Here is an 18,289-nt window from a genome sequence, read left to right on the forward strand (position 1 = left end):
AGCCGAGGTCACACCACTGCGATCCAGCCTGGGCGACAGAGACTCCTTCAAAAAAAAAAAAGAAACAGATAAAAATATATGCTTCTGAAACTAGGATTAAAATCCACTTGGGTAAGGAATTGTGTAAAATCCGCATCATTCAGTTGATTTATAATGTCCATTAGGACAACTTAAACAAACTAAATTTAATACAAATTTATGACACAAGAAAATCTGCCAAATTCTCTTAACTGACTTTCAACACTTCTTACGACATTTGTACATAAGTTGAAAATGCCCTTCAAAAACTCTTCTCTGGGTTTCTCTTGCCATGAATTCAAGTCGCATCTTATAGACCCATCCATGGTAAAGTCATGTTTTAGTGCTCTGTAATTTCATAAATTTCTCTTTGAGAATAATTGACAAATATTTCTATTTTTTTCTCTATTACCTTAAAGATCTCACATGGAATTCCATAATGTGTAATGGCTGCACTTGTAGAGACTTTATTACCAAACATTGACCTTTATGATTTAACTATTTCATATTCTTTAGCCAAGATATGCAAGAGAGGGTTTTATTTTCAACTTCAAGAGAAAAGGGCCCTTGACATAGCTGTTAGGCATGCCGGAGCGATTGCCTCACTGAGTAGGATGGTTACTTAGAACGTGGAGATACGGAGAGGATCAGTATTATTAGCACAATGAAACCTTTCCATAACCAGGCAGCTAGAAAATGTACCTAATAACTAATATTCAGGACAATGTACTAAACAAGAACCTAAAAAGCTCCCTTCACCTGAATTTCCTGTCCTTTTATTCTCCCAGATCTGGCATTTTGTCAAATCCATTAGAGAGGCAATAGTGTCTATGATTCACTGCTCTTACTGGGTGTGTTCCCTTGGAGAAGAATAGAGTGATTCAGGTTAGATTAATAATGGTGAGGAAGAAGGTAGGGCAAGTGGGTGGAGGGGGAGGGATAGTAGCATAGGAGATTCTTAAAAGGTAATGGGAATAAAAGTACTGCTCAGGGCCACATTCTTCTCAGATTCTTTATTAAATGTCACTCCTGCATTTATTTGCAGGGAAAAAAAAACCATTACATGTCAGCAAATCCTTAAGCAAGAGAACCTGTCTTTTAATCATCTTTAAACACCTTAAAGTTTGAGAAAACAACCCCCAAGATAATTTCACAGTATTGAAATCTGTTTAAAGTGCCGACAAACAAGTCAGCTCAGTTTTCTACCCTTGCCTCTCATTCCTGTTTCAGTCTTGAGGGTATAAAAGGTTTCTTCTTGGTGGTATTTTTTAGATGGGGGAGCAAGGGCGTCTAAAGGTGCCAGGAAAATAAGGAATTAAGAGACCATATTCTAGGATACTACTGATCTTCGTGCTGCTGCTCTTCCACCTCTTGGCAAACTTTGATGATAAGTATAGTAGTAGAGAAAATCTGTGAATTTAGCCTAACCAGAAATTTTCTGGCTCACGTCAGGAGCTGAGAGCTAGATTGAAGTGTAATCCCTTTCCCACCACTCTACCAAGCAGGAGAAAACACTAAGTCTCCACTCCCAAAGGCAAGGTAACATTACATTAACACCATTGCCGGGCGCAGTGGCTCACGCCTGTAATCCCAGCACTTTGGGAGCCCGAGGCGGGCGGATCATGAGGTCAGGAGATCGAGACCATCCTGGCTAACACGGTGAAACCCTGTCTCTACTAAAAATACAAAAATTAAACGGGCCTGGTGGCGGGCGCCTGTAGTCCCAGTTACTCGGGAGGCTGAGGCAGGAGAATGGCGTGAACCTGGGAGGCGGAGCTTGCAGTGAGCCGAGATCGTGCCACTGCACTCCAGCCTGGGCGACAGAGCGAGACTCCGTCTCAAAAAAAAAAAAAAAAACACCATCAACCTTTAGGAGCAGCTTCAAACCTACTGAATGCAGAGCCCCTGACCAGGACGTCTGAAGCCCCCGTCAGGACCGGGTGGAGAGGCATGATCAAAGACAGGCAAGGTGGCTTGAGCAAAGAAACCTCTTCATGGATCCTCTCCCTTCCACCTCCAAGATTGTGTCGAGTGCTCGTGTCCCCTATACTGTGTCTGAATTGTACCACTTGTCAGTGACAGCAACATCACTCAGCTCTCCACCTCCTGACACAAATGTGGCTACCAACAAATAATGTATAAAGTTTAATGATGATGCTGGTGATCCTCAATTGGCAAGTGATATTATTACTTTTTGATACTAAAAATATGTCTTTCTTACAGATACAGGACCTTGGAAAAGAAGTATAGAATAAAAAATCATTCACTCTGACATAGTCCTCTAAGATTTCACCCAGCTATTTAGACTTTATTAGCACAAGATTAAAACAGATAATACTTTTCCTTCAACAATGTAAACCTTTAATTCAAACCTTTCCAAACTGTCCCACCCCACAAAGTTTCCCCTTATGTTCCACTCTGGTTGTTATATCATCCATCAAGCACATTAGCTAAGCTATTTTTCACTTGATTTAAGTACCTACCTCTGAGTCAACTTGTCCTCTTCTTACAGCCACTTTCAAACCTTTCTTTTATTATTATTATTTTAATCAAGAGAAGGATGATTTAAACAGTTGTTTTCCAACACTCCCTACTACATGGGAATGATGGCTTAATATATTTCCATTTTGCTGTTTACTCCCTTTCTTCTGCTCTGGTATGACATGAATCTACACCCTTCTATGAATGCTATTGATAGATAGATAGAATGGTGTGATATTGAAAACACACCTCTGTTGCTGAAGGTCTGGTGTGAAGGGAATTCATACTAAGCACAGGAATAACACTCACCAGCAAAAATGGTCTTTAGGATGGTCAGGCTTTTGGAGGCCTGTCATTTGGCATACAGCATCCCATGATACCAAAGAATACAGGTTTGGGTTTTGGAGGCCAGGCAACTAATCACGTCCACATTTGTCAAGCAAATTCCTATGAAACTATAAGGTACCGACAAGTTAAAAAAAAAAAAAAAAAAAAAGCAAACGTTACTACAGTTTGGCATTGTCTGAAATGCTTTCCTAGTCTAACTCTGGAGAATTAAAATAGAGATTTTAAACCTGCATGTACAAGTTTAGGATTTTTGTAAAGCTGCCAAATCTTTAATGTAACAATAATTAGCATAAAGCTTGTGCAATTAATTTGCCCTGAAAAGAATGAGTTTGAATCTTTTGCAAGATGTCTCTCTTTTTTAAAAAAGCAGTTTTACCAGTATGTGTTATTTTCACTCAGAGCTGTTTCCCACAGGTTTTGAAGAGATGTAAAGCTGACTGTGTTTTATTTCAGTAATTGTCTGCAAGGATAGCAGTTTATTTTCAGTCACTAGTTTTTGGAATGAATCAATCAACCACATTTGCCCGCCAATATCTCTATGAATACTTTTCATTTTTATAGTTGAGAAGAATCAGTTTTATTGCTCCCCTCAATCTAGATAAAATTCCTTTGTGCTCAGAATGGGATTAAGTCCCCAAATCAAATGTGAGAAAGAGAAATTCAGATATATCAAACACTAGATGCAGTAAGCCAGTACCTATAGAGACTTGATTTTGATGGGTGAAAAACAGCATGTTATCACAGGTTTGAACCACTACAGGTAAGAATTACATGGACTAATGAGAATACTTACGAAGCTGAAATTAAACATTTGCATACTAATTATCAGTTCTCAAGGCAAGTCTTAGAAACCCCTCACCTTCCAATCAATAACTGCTTAAACTGAGATTACAGGAAGCTTTCTTGACCACTGCTTTCATAACTGAAGTCAGTTGTCATGAGTGTTCAAATATTTTCTGCCAATAATTATGCAAGAGGAGAGGAAAGAATTGAGGAGGTAGGGGCAGTAGGGAAGGAAGGGAGGGAAGGGAGCTATATTTACTACATGTTTCTTGCCCTTAAGCAGAACAAAAGCTAGTGTTCTAAAATGATGTTTTTCATAACTAATTACTAATTACTAGGCTTGTTTACTCCATACTAAAGTTATTCTGTAGATTTGACCTGTGTTTTGAGGCCTCAGCATCAGTTCAAACACCAAGAATCCTGGGCACGCTTAATTTGGGCTAAATTCTGACAAAGTCATGATTTCTTTCTTAATGAGAAATGTATTCTTCATGTTTTAAGGCCTTTTGATACATTTGAATTAAAAGGATTATGGAAGTTCAAGATTTTGTGTTTAATACAGGTATAAGCATGCATTACAGATACATGTGTACTTTCTTAGCACTGGTGGAATATTATAATGATCAGGTTAAACTTGATTATACCTTGTAACTTAGATAAGCCATTTCAGAGTAGGTGAAATTTTGAATGGGTAAAGCCATAAAGCCACAGACCTCACTTATTTTTTTTTTTTTCCATTCCAAATCTTTGTTGAGTTTTTTTGCTGTATGGAGTCAATTGGGGATGAAATGGGCTGTGGTCACAAACTGTGAAGGTGAGGTTGCTTAAATTTGTACTAAACATGAGATAATCATGGGTTGTCAGTTTAAATTGAGGAAAATGGGGAAGTCTTTGGAATTTTTGTTTGAGTACAAGTTTTGGTGAATAAAAATGACACTCATTGATGTTTACATTTTTCTCCAAGTCATTCATTCTCTTGGAAATATGGCTGTAGCAAGGGATAGGCCTGAGTCAGAGCATCTGAGTTATTTACTGACCCTATCACTAAAAACTAATGAGCTGTATTGACTTTGGGGGGTTCAATTCAGTTTTCTCATCTATAAATTGTGAAGAGAAAAGTGATCTTTCCCTGGCTCTGAGTTAGTTCCTACAATTCCAGGTGGGGTCATTTACACCTGAAATTACCACTTCCCACCAGAGTGTTAAATGAAGTTACGGGTAAAATTCTCTATAGAAATAACCATTATGATAATATGATGGAAGATGTATTAGGTGCTGTAGATGGAAAAATAAATATAATCTTTAGGAGTTTACAAATGGACACCAGTATTTATCACATTGATTAAACCAGAGCCAGCTCTGGGAAAAACTAGCACACAGAGGTTTTGTTTTTTTTTTCAGTGACCTATCTTCCCTCTTCGCAGGCCTCCCACATTATCCTAATCAAACCTTTTCAAGCCCAGGGTTTTAGGCTAACTCTCATCAACCACCTCTTGCCATTGCAGGGCATACTCCCAGTTATTTTGCTTACTTGTACTGTCATCTTCCGGAACTCATGCCCCTGTCTTTATTAACATTGGATGCATAGAGTTGGCGCTCAATAAATGATTTGAATGGGTGAATTTCAGAATGAATTGATTAATTATTTAATCAGTAATTCAGAAAGCAAGCATCCCAAAGTAAGAAGAGGAAATGATGCTGTAGCAGTCTCCAGGGAAGAATATTTTTGATGCAACTGATACCTTGTGGAACAGCTTCTCTAAGGGGAAAACTGTTCCTCAAATCTAATATAAACCTTTCAGTTGTATGTTTTCTAATTATTTATTATCATTGCTTTGTATTGTTCTGTCATTTGACCAAGGAAGATTACTTTTACCAGAGTAGAAACATACAGGAAACATGTGGTTCCTTTCCAGATGATGATATTGGCCATCTTTGAAAGTGGTGCCTTTTGTTCACAATGGGATGGGTTTTAATAGCTTTGTCTTTTCTCCCCCTTACCCAAATCTTCTGTGAGAGGTAGTATAATTTTTAGTCTGTGTAGCCAGGAAATAGAGTGAAAGTAAATCAAGTTTGTGGAAACCAACCATAACTTCAGCCTAAGGAAAACAAGTCAGATACTACAGCAGGAAGTAGACATATGTTGGGTGGTATACAAAGAATACTGATTTTTATTCCACAATGTATACATGTATCAAAACATCACATTGTACCCCGTAAATATATACAATTATTATTTGTCAATTAAAATAAAATAAAAGTTTAAAAATGAATCCTGATATTATTAATTCTGCAAACTGTGCTGTATACCTGTAGTACAACTTCTGAAAAAGGTGGAGAAATGTGCATCCTTTCAGGGATAACATAACAAGGTAAATAAGTTTAATTTTTTTATCTGAAAAATTGAGGTTACTATTTGATTTGCTTCATTTCTCCACTTTATTTGCCTGCATATGTCCTGTCTCTCACACCTCTTCAACGTCACTGCTGCTGTTCGAGCTCAGGTCCGGCCTGCCTGCCTACAATAGCCTCCTGACTGGTTTCCTGACTTCTGGATTTTTCTTCCACTTTTCCTATACCATCCCCTTTCCCATGCCCATCAATTCTCTACATTGCTGCTAGAATGATCTTTTTAAAGATATTAAAATCTTCCAATAACTCTCAATTCTCTTTAAGATAAATCCAAATTCCTTACCAAATCACTCATGCATATCTTTCCAGCTTCATTTTGTGCTACTCCCTGCCACCCACCCTGCACACCAGCTTTACCGAATTATGTACTTAAAATTCCCAGAATGGACCAAGCTCTTCTCCTTATCATCTTGCTACTTCCTTCTGCCTGGAAGACACAGGCATGTGTATGCGCGCACACACACACACACACACACACACACACACACATGCTTTCATCACCTGGCTAATGTCTACTCCCATCTCAAGATTAGGACCTTGTGTCAAAATCCCCACTCCCTCTCACTTGCTTCCCAGTGGCCCACATTCTCCTTTTATTCTTTTCCTGCTCAGAATCTTCTGGCTAGAGTTAGATGCCTTTCCTTTTCCATGATACCCTGTAGGTGTCATAATACATATTTACCATGAGCTATTTGAGAACAGGAACCGTGTCTTTGATCTCTATATCTGCAACCCCCACAACAAAAAGCTTAGCAGATTTTTTTGGATTCAAGAAGATGAAGTGCTAAGAATACACAGGGAAAGTCCTAAGGGAGTTCAGAGAAGGTTGAGTCAAGGAAGACTTCATGGAAAAAATGGTGTTTAAGTTGTATTTTATTGTCTCCACAATAATCTTGATAGACTCTTTTTGCTTTTCAATCAACATTTTAAAAAAATTGTTAAAACTAACTGTGTAAAATATATTCTATAAGTATACAAACCTGATTACAGAACACAGATCTCCCTTGGGTGATATAGTAATAGATTTATGATTGAGAGGTTTTTAAACACCTTCCTAAGGGCTGATTGACAGGTATATATAACATCATAGGTTGGTATTTTCCACTCTTGTTGGGTCATAGAGAAAAAAGCACAAGGTAGCAGTTAAGGGAATGTACACTAGAGTTAGACGTACCTGGATTTAAATCTCAACTCTGCCCTTATAAAGTCTATTGATGATAATCTCCCTAAATGTTTCCTCATATATTAAACAGGGTAATAATATCTACTCCATTAAATGTGATGCTGCAAATAAAGCGATTAACACAGAACTTGGCATATAGTGGCACTCAACATAATGGTGGTGAAGGTCATGGTGGTAGAAGTGGTGGTTACCTTGAAGCCAGGGATGGAGACAGGTGGATGCGGCAGTACGAGAGAGATGCTTGATGAGAGTTTTCTTATCTCTTTCATTTAGGCACAATGTCTCAAATTGTGCTCCAAGGGCACAATGGTTCTATGAACTGGCCTAAGGTGTTTCATAGGTAAAATAAAATTAAGGTGATGTTTTCCAGGCTTGTAGAAAAAATTAAAAAGAAGTAGAATGTTTTCTATTTTAATTTTTTTCGATGTCCTTTCCTTAAAACTTTAGTGTCTGCAAGTGGAGGACAGCAGATAACAGAATGGATAGGTTACAAATAAATATTAAGAAGAAAGATCAGTAAACTGATTTATTTAGTTTTTTTTTGTTTTTTTGAGACAGAGTCTCGCTCTTTCACCCAGGCAAGGCTGCAGTGACACGATCATGGCTCACTGCAGCCTCAATCTCCCAGGCTCAAGGAATCCTCCCACCTCAGCTCTCCAAGTAGCTGGGACTATAGGTGCATGCCACCATGTCAGCTAATTTTTTTTTTTTTTTTTGAGACAGAGTCTCACTCTGTAGCCCAGGCTGGAGTGCAGTGGTGTGATCTCAGCTCACTGCAACCTCTGCCTCCCAGGTCCTGGCTCAAGCAATTCTCCTGCCTCAACCTCCCGAATAGCTGGGATTACAGGCACGCACCACCATGCCCAGCTAATTTTTGTATTTTTAGTAGAGATGGAGTTTCACCATGTTGGCCAGGCTGGTCTTGAACTCCTGACCTCGTAATCTGCCTGCCTCAGCCACCCAAAGTGCTGGGATTATGGGCATAAGCCACCGCACCTGGTCCATGCCAGCTAACTTTTTAAATTTTTGTGGAGATGAGGTCTCACTATGTTGTCCAGGCTGGTCTCGAACTCCTGGTCTCAAGTGATATTCCCTCCTTAGCCTCTCAAAGTGCTGGGATTACAGGTGTGAACCACCATGTTCAGCCTGATTTATTTTAAATGTTTGTTCAACATTCAACAAATATTTATTTTTTAAAAGGTTGTGTGTGTGTGTATCTGTTTTGTAAAGATTCATACACATGTAGTTTAGTCATTTTTCTTGCTAGTATTATTGCTCCTAGTTCATTCAACAAAACCAAATATGGCTGCATTTCATGCTGTTCTGCAAAGAGCACTATGACATCCCCAGGCTTGACCAGGAGTATGTGATCTGCTAGCCATCATCCCATTGTCTGAAGCTTTGGAGCCCTGGTTTTTAAGACATACTTAAGATTTTATTGCAATTTCTGTGGAGAGCCCAATCATTCCTCTCCTCATTCCTCTTACATTACAGGAGCACTTCTTTACAGATACAGATTTTAAAAACAAAGAAAATCTTCATTGCTGCATGTATTATTTGTGCCATATACCATGAATAAAAGAGTATGTCTATACCTCCTGGAGTCACTGTCCACTGGGATATTCCAAAGAGTTGGAATAAGAAGACATGGGAAATAGAAAACATGCCCTGCTCCAGCCATACTCTGTACCACTCATCCCCAAGAAGAGAAAACCAAGCTGTTCACAGCTAATGATTGAACAAGGTTTGGAAAACACAAATGATAAATTCTTGACTCATCTTCCTCTCAGAAATCCTCTGAGACTCAGAGTAACTTGTCTATTGCTTGTTCTTGATAAGGAATGAATCTAGAACATTTCTATGTGTTGACAAGCCTGACGGATTTCTGAGGACTGTAGGGAGCCAACCTGTCAAATAGCCCTGGGCAGCTCTCATATCATGGTATGGCTCAGTGTTACTTCTTCCATGTTTATCCTAGTAAGTCTTCTATGTTTATTCAGAGGTATGGAAGATAAGAGATTGGGAAGGCTCATTATCCAGACACAAATGGAAAGGCTCAAAGAACATGGCATAATTTTTGGACCCAACTCCAGTTTTTCCAGGTGTTCTCACCCTGCTGAGGGTCTGGATGGACCTTACTTCAGTTTAAATGAAGTTTCATTCTAGCAAGTGGTTATTTACATTCAGGAAGCTATCATAGTCATAAATTTAATTTGTATTTTTATTAATTGCTTGTCTCAATTGCTGGCTTTACTGCATTAAAGTGAATCTAATATGCAAACAAAAGCTAGGAATAGCAACCCATCTTCCTAATGCTTCTGTACCTAGACCACAGTTGGATTCATTTTTAAAAATCTAGATGGTAAGCTCTGGTTTGAAACAAGAATAATTCAAAACGCTTTTGGAAAAGTTTCCTGGAAGACTCATTTTATTTATTGTAGCTATGTGAACCCTGATATTGTTAAATAGACCACAAAGAAATCCTTAAGTCCACAAAATCTTTTTCTACACTTTATCAGCTTTGCGCTTAAGGAATTAGAATCTTAACATTTTTTATTCCTAAACAAAAAAACTAGCCAAATCTCTAATGTATAAAAAGAATGACCAAACTGGGTTTATTACAGGAGTGCAAGGCTGGTTTAATATTTGATTATCAACATATTAACAGAATAAAAAAATTGAAAGTTATATGACTATCCAAATAGATTATTAATAAAAAAGCATTAATAAAGCTCAACATTCATTCATGTTTTTTATAAAAGCAAACTAGTGATTAAAAGGAACTTCTTTATATGATAAAGATTTAATCAAAAGATCTACGATAAATGTAGTAATGAAATGTTGAAAGTTTTTCCCCTAAACTTGAGAATGATAAGGATGCTTGTTATTATCATTTCTATTCATCGTTGTACTGAAGCACCTACAAAGTATAATAATAAGAAAAAGATACAAAATGAATAAGAATTGGAAAGGAAAAAATAAAACTCATTATTTGCAGGAGATATGATTGAGTATATACAAAATCTGAAAGAATATACAAATAAATTGTTCAAAGTAATATGTGAGTATAGCAAGTTTACTACATACAAGGTGAATATACTAAGAAAATCTATTAGACTTCTAAAAGAAAATAAAATTTCAAAAGACATTGTTTCCAGTAGAATCAAAAACATGAAATACTTAGGAAAGACATAAAACCTCTACACAGAAAGCTATGAACAATGAACTATAAAACATAAAAATGATGTATTTATAAAACATGTAAGTATATAAATGATAAACATTAAAACATGTAAAATATACGCTCATAACACATATAAACTATAAAATACATAAAACACTAAAACATTATGACAAAAAATTATAGACCCCAATAAATGGAGGCATAGACAGGGTTCATGAATTGGAAGACTATGTTTTACAGACGTTGATTCCGGCTGAACACAGTGGCTCATGCCTGTAATCCCAGCACTTTGGGAAGCCAAGGCAGGCAGATCACTTGAGGTCAGGAGTTCAAGACCAGCCTGGCCAACATGGTGAAATCCCGTCTCTAGTAAAAATACAAAAATTAGTCGGGCATGGTGGCACGCACCTGTAACCCAGCTATTTAGGAAGCTGAGGCAGGAGAATTGTTGGAACCCAGGAGGCGAAAGTTGCAGTGAGTGGAGATCGCGCCCCGCACTCCAGCCTGGGCAACAGAGCGAGACTCTGTCTCAAAAAAAAGATGTTGATTCCCCTCAAATTGATACATGGATTTTGTGCCATTTCAAATTTTAAAAATTCTTGACAGGTGTGTGTGTGTGTGTGTGTGTGTGTGTGTGTGTGTGTGTATATACATATGCAATTGACAAGCTGATTCTGAAGTTTAAAATGCAAAGACCCAAGAACAGCCAACATGTCTTGAAAAAGAACAAAGGGGAATAAGTTGCTTTACTAGATATCTTAATACCTAGGCAGTGTGGAATTAGAGCAAAGACAGATGAATAGCAGTGAAACAAATAGAGTCCAGTAACATACCCTTGCATGTGTAGGGACTTCATTTGAGACAATGGTGGCACTGCAGAGAAATGAGGGAAAGAATTATCTTTTTATAATGGTTGTAGGTCAATTGAATAGTCATACTGAAAAAATGAAACTTGAGCTATACCTCACATCATACACAAAAATCAGTTCCAAGAGGATTTAGACCCAAATGTGAAAAAAAATTTTAAGTGACAACTTAGGAGATTTATACAAGAGAATATCTTTATGACTTTGGGAAATGGAAGGATTTCTAAAGTAGAACACAAAACACATTGATCATTAAGGAATTAATTAACTGGACTGTATTAAAATAAATAATTCTGGGCCAGGCACAGTGGTTCACACCTGTAATTCCAGTGTTTTGCAAGGCTGAGGCAGGAGGATTGCTTGAGGCCAGAAGTTTAAGAACTGCCTGAGCTACATAGCAAGACCTCATCTTAAAAAAAATTTTTTTAATTAAGAATTTTGTTTATTGAAGACGTTTTTAAAAGTTGAAATGGGAGCCACAGACTGGGAGAAGGTGTTTACCACATATATAGCTGATAAAGGAAACGAATAAGAAAAAGACAAACAATCCCAAGTTTAAAATGGCGAAGAGAATTGAATAGGCACTTCACAAAAGAGAATATCCAAATGATGGCCAATCAGTGTATGAAAATATAGAAAACCTCATTAATAATCAGAGAAATTCAAGTTAAAACCACAAATAAATACCACTATACACCCACCAAAATGGCAAAAATGAAAAAGATTAACCATAACAAGTGTTAATGTGGAAGTAGAGCAACTGGAACTATTGTGGAAGATCTGGCATTATTTACTAAAGTTAATATATGTACCCTAATATTCAGTAAGTATACCCCTAGGTATAAATCCAGTGAGAATTTTGTACATATATTCAACAAAAGACATGTCCAACAATGTTTGTAGCATCATTTGTCATAATAGTCAAAGTCTGGAACTAACTCAAATGCCATCGACATTGTGAAAGCAAAATAAATCTCAAGACCCCAAAATCACTAAGCCAAAGGGAAAAGTCAAGCTGGGAACTGCATCAGGCAAACTGCATCCTATTTTATTCCAAAAAAGAGAGCTATAAAAATTAAAAAAAAAAAAAAAAAAAGCTACATACCTTCCCACATTTTGCCCACTAGAAAATTCCTTGTGGGCCCTAAGGTCTTTACCCTAAAATGGTTCTGTTGAATTTTACCCTGACAATGTATATTGATTGCTTATCTTCACAGGTGTGGGGCAGAACTGGAAAGTCATGCCTCTGCTCACCTGACACAAACGCATTATCTGACTGCTTCCTCTAATGTAAAATGCAGATTCACTGAGCTAGGTGAATGTATAAGTGACTATTTCTCTACCTACCTCTCACATGTAAATTGTTATTTGGTCAAAGGCTGATCAAAGACTCAAAAGAATGCAACCATTTATCTCTCTTATCTACCCACGTCTCTTATAAATGTCTTCCCCTTTCGCCAGTATCCACCCTTTCCCCTTTAGATATTGATGCCCTCAAAATCATGTTTGGAGAAAGGTACAGGCCTACTTTCCTGGCATGCATCCTGAACCTTGGCAAAATAAACTTTCTAAATTGATTGTGACCTGTCTCAGATACTTTTGGTTTACAACATAGAATATATAATAAATTTAATGTAATACATTCATACGGCAGAAAACTTCACAGCAACAAAAATAAATTACACACAACATGGATGAATCTCATAAATATGATGTGAAGCAAAAGAAGCCAGATACAAAAGATTACACACTATGTGATTCCGTTTTACTATTTCAAAAGCAGACAAAATTAATTTATTGTGTTAAATGCTTCCAAAAAGTGGGCTTCTGAGGTGCTGATAACGTTTTATTTCTTGCCCTAAGTGGAGGTTACGTGGATGTGTTCACTTTGTGATTATTCATAAAACTCTATACTTATGACTAAAATATCTCCCTGTATGTGTATTATTCTTCCATATTTAAAAAAGTATTTTTAAAATGTCACAAGATTTATTCCTTTTTTGAACTTAGGCTTTTTGAGGCAGCAACAATAATATATGTTAGATACATATTTTACATATAAAGTGTTTTTCTCTTTGTTTTGTTAATAGACTTTATTTTTGCAGCAGTTTAAGTTTTACAGAAAAATTGAGCAGAAAGTACGAAGAGTTCCCATATACCCCTTTACCTCTACCCCCAAACACAGTTTTCCCTACTAATAGCAACTAGCATCATTACTGTGGTGAGACAATATTGATATATTATTATTAACTAAGGTCCATAATTTACACTAGGGTTCACTCTTTGTGTTGTACATTCTATGGGTTTTGACAAATGCCAAATGATACATATCTACCATCACAATTGAATGAGTTTCTAATTTATTTTTAATTTGTTAGTGTTTGGTTTCCTAAATTCATACCATTTCCATAATAATTATTCCTTCACATTATTGATTGATTTTATCTTCTTTATAATTAGTGCTATTTCTGAAAGAGGATACGCATTTCTTTTTATGCCATTAGCCAATGGCTTAAGTCAAGTAACATCAAGATAAGGATTTAAGGCCAAATTCTTGGGCAAAAGATTTGCCCAGGCCTAAAATTTCTAGAATAGCTGACTTTCCACTTATCTTTGGCAGTTAGAAGATGTGTCAACGCTATAGTGAAAGATTCTATTACAATGCTTCAGGGAAGATCTGCCATGGGCCATTCTACCCTTGGCCTCCACATTAGGGATCACTGAGTCATGCTCTGAATCAACATAAGACTCAAGACAGGATGTGTAAGTCCGGCTCCAGCACAGTTGTCTCAAAAGGCCTAGCACACTTTAATAAGTGAAGATCAACCACACCCAACCTGGAGTGGGTCTCACAGCAAATTTCTTCTCCTGCTCCTCCCTCTGTATTCGAAGCATCTCAGAAATGACTAACACTGTGTAAGGAAAGGAAGACAACTGTTCTCATCTGTCTTAGTTCACAAAGAAGAAGCAGGTAGAAGTGGCTTCTAATAAATACTCAAGACTAAAGGAAAAACTCTAATGACTGCATTTTAGTCTTAGAGTGAACTCTGTTGGACCTGTAACTATGAGCACTGGATAAGAGACAAACCCACTTATTAGTCCTTAAATATAACTACATACAGGGAGTGTTGATTATATGTTGGAAGAAGAGAAAGCAGATATACTCAAAGATGTTTTAAAATAACCAAAACTGAACTCCAGCCTAGGCAACAGTGAGACCCTATCACAAAAACAAAAACAAAAGGAAACCACAACCAAAACCCTTGTCACGCAAACACAATCCGCAAATAGAACTGATGAATTCTAAAGTCAAGAAAAACATCAAAGGCAGCTCAAAGTTGTCATGAGATGGGCTTGCCAACATTTTAAACCAGATGATATCAAAATGACCACTAGCACAGTCTCTTCATAATGCTAACTTTACTAAATTGAAGCACCTTACTAAATCAAAGGGAAGGATTAGATTGATGTTTACCCTAGGCTTAATGAGCTTTTCTTCGTGGAAATATTAAAACAATAAGATTGTGGAGAATTATATAGAGCTCTAAGAAAATGAAATTATCATTAAACACTTTAATATCTATTCATACATCTACAATCATGATGATAATTACCTACTCAGTAAAACAGTGCCTCCAAGAGCTACAACAAAGCAATGTGGGTGGTACCTGAGTTTCAGTTACTACAAAACAGACAGTCAGAAAGTAAACTCTGGACCTTGGTTGATTCAGATTTTCTCCTATATCATACTTCTCTGCATGAAGCTCACAGGAGCTCTCAGAGTAGCCTCCTCTATCAGTCATCTTTGCTGTTATGTAGAGATTTCCATTCACCATATCACAAGTCTTGTTTTAAAATGGTAAATATATAAAATTATCCTTCTTTTCTGAACACACTCTTACCTGATGGTAAATCAAGACCTGCCCATTCAGGTGTAGCTGAAAGGGTCTTTGAGATACTAACATGGTTCCCTTTATGAGGCCAAGTTGAGTCTGCTCTCTGATAAATGCTGCTAGCTGCTTTCTACAGCGTAGAGTTCTCAGAAATGTTTGCGTAAATAGAGCTGCACAGATATCAACACTGGAAATGGAATACAGGGTTTATCCACGGGATTAGCATGATTTGTGGACTACCAGGACCCATGTAAAAGTGGGCTCTGTGCTCATTCTATTTGCTGTGTGGTGTCATTTGCTTTATTAAGAAAGGATGTGTTGTTTTTATATGAAAATAATTCTTGCCTTTGAACTTCAATGTTTTAGGACAATCCTCTGAGTTGTATGGAGCTGTTGTGTTCTAAACCACACTGTTGCCATATTTCCTGTGAGCACCATGCCTGAAGCTGTGTTGTACTTTTAATATTCATTTAGACTAGGAATATTCATTTAGACTAGAAACCTAAAGAAAATTCTTGATAGAGTTTGAACAGTGTAAATAATTTATTTCTAGGAGTACTTGTAGTGTTTGCTTAAAAGATTGCAAAAGAAAAAAAGAATATGTTTCAAGTCTCTGGGCCATCCGAGGGTTCCGCAAGAAGAGACCTCCTGTTGATGACTGAGGGAGTTACTTCACAAACTCTTGCCATTTACATTTTAGTAAAACTCTTCATTCCAATAGGATAGGCTCTCCCAAGGATACCAGAAGCTGTGGTGTATAGATTGATAGCATGTGAGGACAGCTACCTTAAGAATAGCAGGTGCTTTCACTGGGTCAAAAAAAAAATCACAGGAGTCTTCTAAGCTTCTTTTCAGAACAAGTGTTGAAAAAAATTTCTCTGGAAAATGCTTCTTTCATAGATCTAAGTGCCCTTTAAAACTACCAGATGTCAGCATGCCAAGCTCCTTACAATGACGGAATATTTCTTATAGTTTTCCCTGTGGGCTAGAAAGTTCCTCCCACAAATAAAATCAAGGAGTGCCTGCATCTTGCCTTTATCTGAAAATGTCTTGGGGTTACAGTTATGACATGTCATCACTCAAGGAGACTAGAGCATCAAACTTAAAATAAGCTGGCAACTGAACCCCAAAAAGAAAACATAGAGTAAGTTAACACTATTGTAAAAAGTCCAGGGCCAGAAGAGCAAGGCAGGGCTTGCCCCTTTACCTACCTAAAGCAAAATGGGGATTGTTCCCCATGGGAAAGACAAATGAACCCCAGCCCCAGGCTCATTTCAGAGCCTCATCTCAGGAACTATGAGGTTAGGAATGAGGCGTCTGATCACACTTTTTACTTTGTCCACTGTTATAGAGTCATAGTTCATAGTGAAAAAGAATTCAGCTGCTATTATCTGTAGGAGTGGCTGAAAAGGGTGGAAGTGTGCCCATAAGTCCTTTCTCTCATCACACCCACAAAACATTCAGAGTTTAACCCAAACTGCATGCAGTTAAGAAAACACTGGAAGGGAAGAGGAATGGGATGAAAAATTGTGCTTTTCTATAAAGCTCTTGTTTGGAGGGCTCTAGATTCTTTCTACCTCTCTTGGTTTGGGGAAAACCAACCTAAAATAGTCTTCTTACTCATAGACACCTTCCTCTTCTCTTTTTCCCTCGTTCTGGCCTTCATGACTTCTTTATTTTACCGTTTTTTTTCTCATTTTTTTTCCTGTCCTTCCTTTCCTCATGTGTCTACTCATTCCACTTTCAATGAATACTTACAGTGAGCCCAATACAGAGAGGCCATGCAGACACAAAGATGGCTACAACATCAGAGTCATGGCCAAGTGGAGGAGAGGGAGGAGGAGAAAGAAGTAACAGGTCTGGTTTTTAACACGTTGAGTTTGAAGTACTTGCTGGACATCTATGGAGGTAGACAGTAGTGGTTGGGAATGCTAAGCAGGAGTTCAAGAAAGAGGAAGTTTTATTGAATACTATATGTACTGTGTTTGGAGTTGGGAATATAGTGAAAAGATAAAACCTGTCCGTTTTTCCAAGGGCTTTAAGAAAACAAGCAAGAGCATTAAAGTGTTTGAGGTGCCCAGATAAAAGCATGGGCAGATGCTGAGGAGATACAAAGCAAAGCAGTCAGCTCAACCTGAAGTGGGGGAATGGGAAAAGCCAGCCAGTCCCTTGGCTTCATAGAACCAATCAGCCAGGAGGGCCTCTGTAAGCATTATGCGTGGGGTTGGCACTTGACGCTCTGTTGATGCTAAATTGTTCCAGCCAGGCTTACCCATGGAGTGTTAGCTTTTCAGATTTGTGTTCTCTTTTCTCTAACTGGATATTGATCTTCCCTTAGCAGAACAGTCTCCATTTCTAGATGGGGAAGGGAAACCCATGGCCTCCTTCCCATGAGTCTTAACACTACACTGATTTGGCAAAATAGCCCATGGTCTCTTACATTTCTTCCTATTTTATAGGCCCAAGAATAAACCCAAGGGTGTTCTGGGATAAGTGTACAGACTTAAATAAATTTGGCAGTCTGATTGGCTGCAAAAATTTTCTGAGAGAATAAGAAGATCATTGCCATGGAGTTTTCCATCTTGTGAGATCTAATGAAATTAACTTTCTACTTCAGAAACACTTTTCAGTCTTTGTGATGAAATCCCTTTGACCATTAACTTTTCAGATCTTGAAGCTAATGGAAATTCTCCCACCCTATCCCACCCCAACTCTATTTGTGTGAGCATCAGAGAAAACTCCCATGCTTTTCATCAGCCGTCCATTTGTGTCTATTCCTCCTAGCCTAAAAAATCCTCATAGGCCAATTAAGTAAATTAAGATTTACACAAACAACTTGGTTCTCCCAGTCCTTTCTCAGCTGCCTGAGTTAACCTAGGCAAACTAAAAATGGAAACCCAAAAGACAAATACTTGGTGCATTTTTAGCCCTTTAAAGGAAAACTCTCCTTTTGTGCTTTTTCTGTGGCAAGGACATTGTCCTCTACTCCCAAGTTATTGCTAAAAAAAACAGACGGCTTTGCACACTGGCTTGGGTTTCCACATGGGGTAAATCTATACAGCTGCAGTCAACTGGGATATCTTTTCCCAGTGATGTCTGGGTTTGTTTCTCCAGGTTTTCA

Source organism: Hylobates moloch, unplaced genomic scaffold (genome assembly GCF_009828535.3).
Source record: "Hylobates moloch isolate HMO894 unplaced genomic scaffold, HMol_V3 SCAFFOLD_3, whole genome shotgun sequence".
NCBI lineage: Eukaryota > Metazoa > Chordata > Mammalia > Primates > Hylobatidae > Hylobates > Hylobates moloch.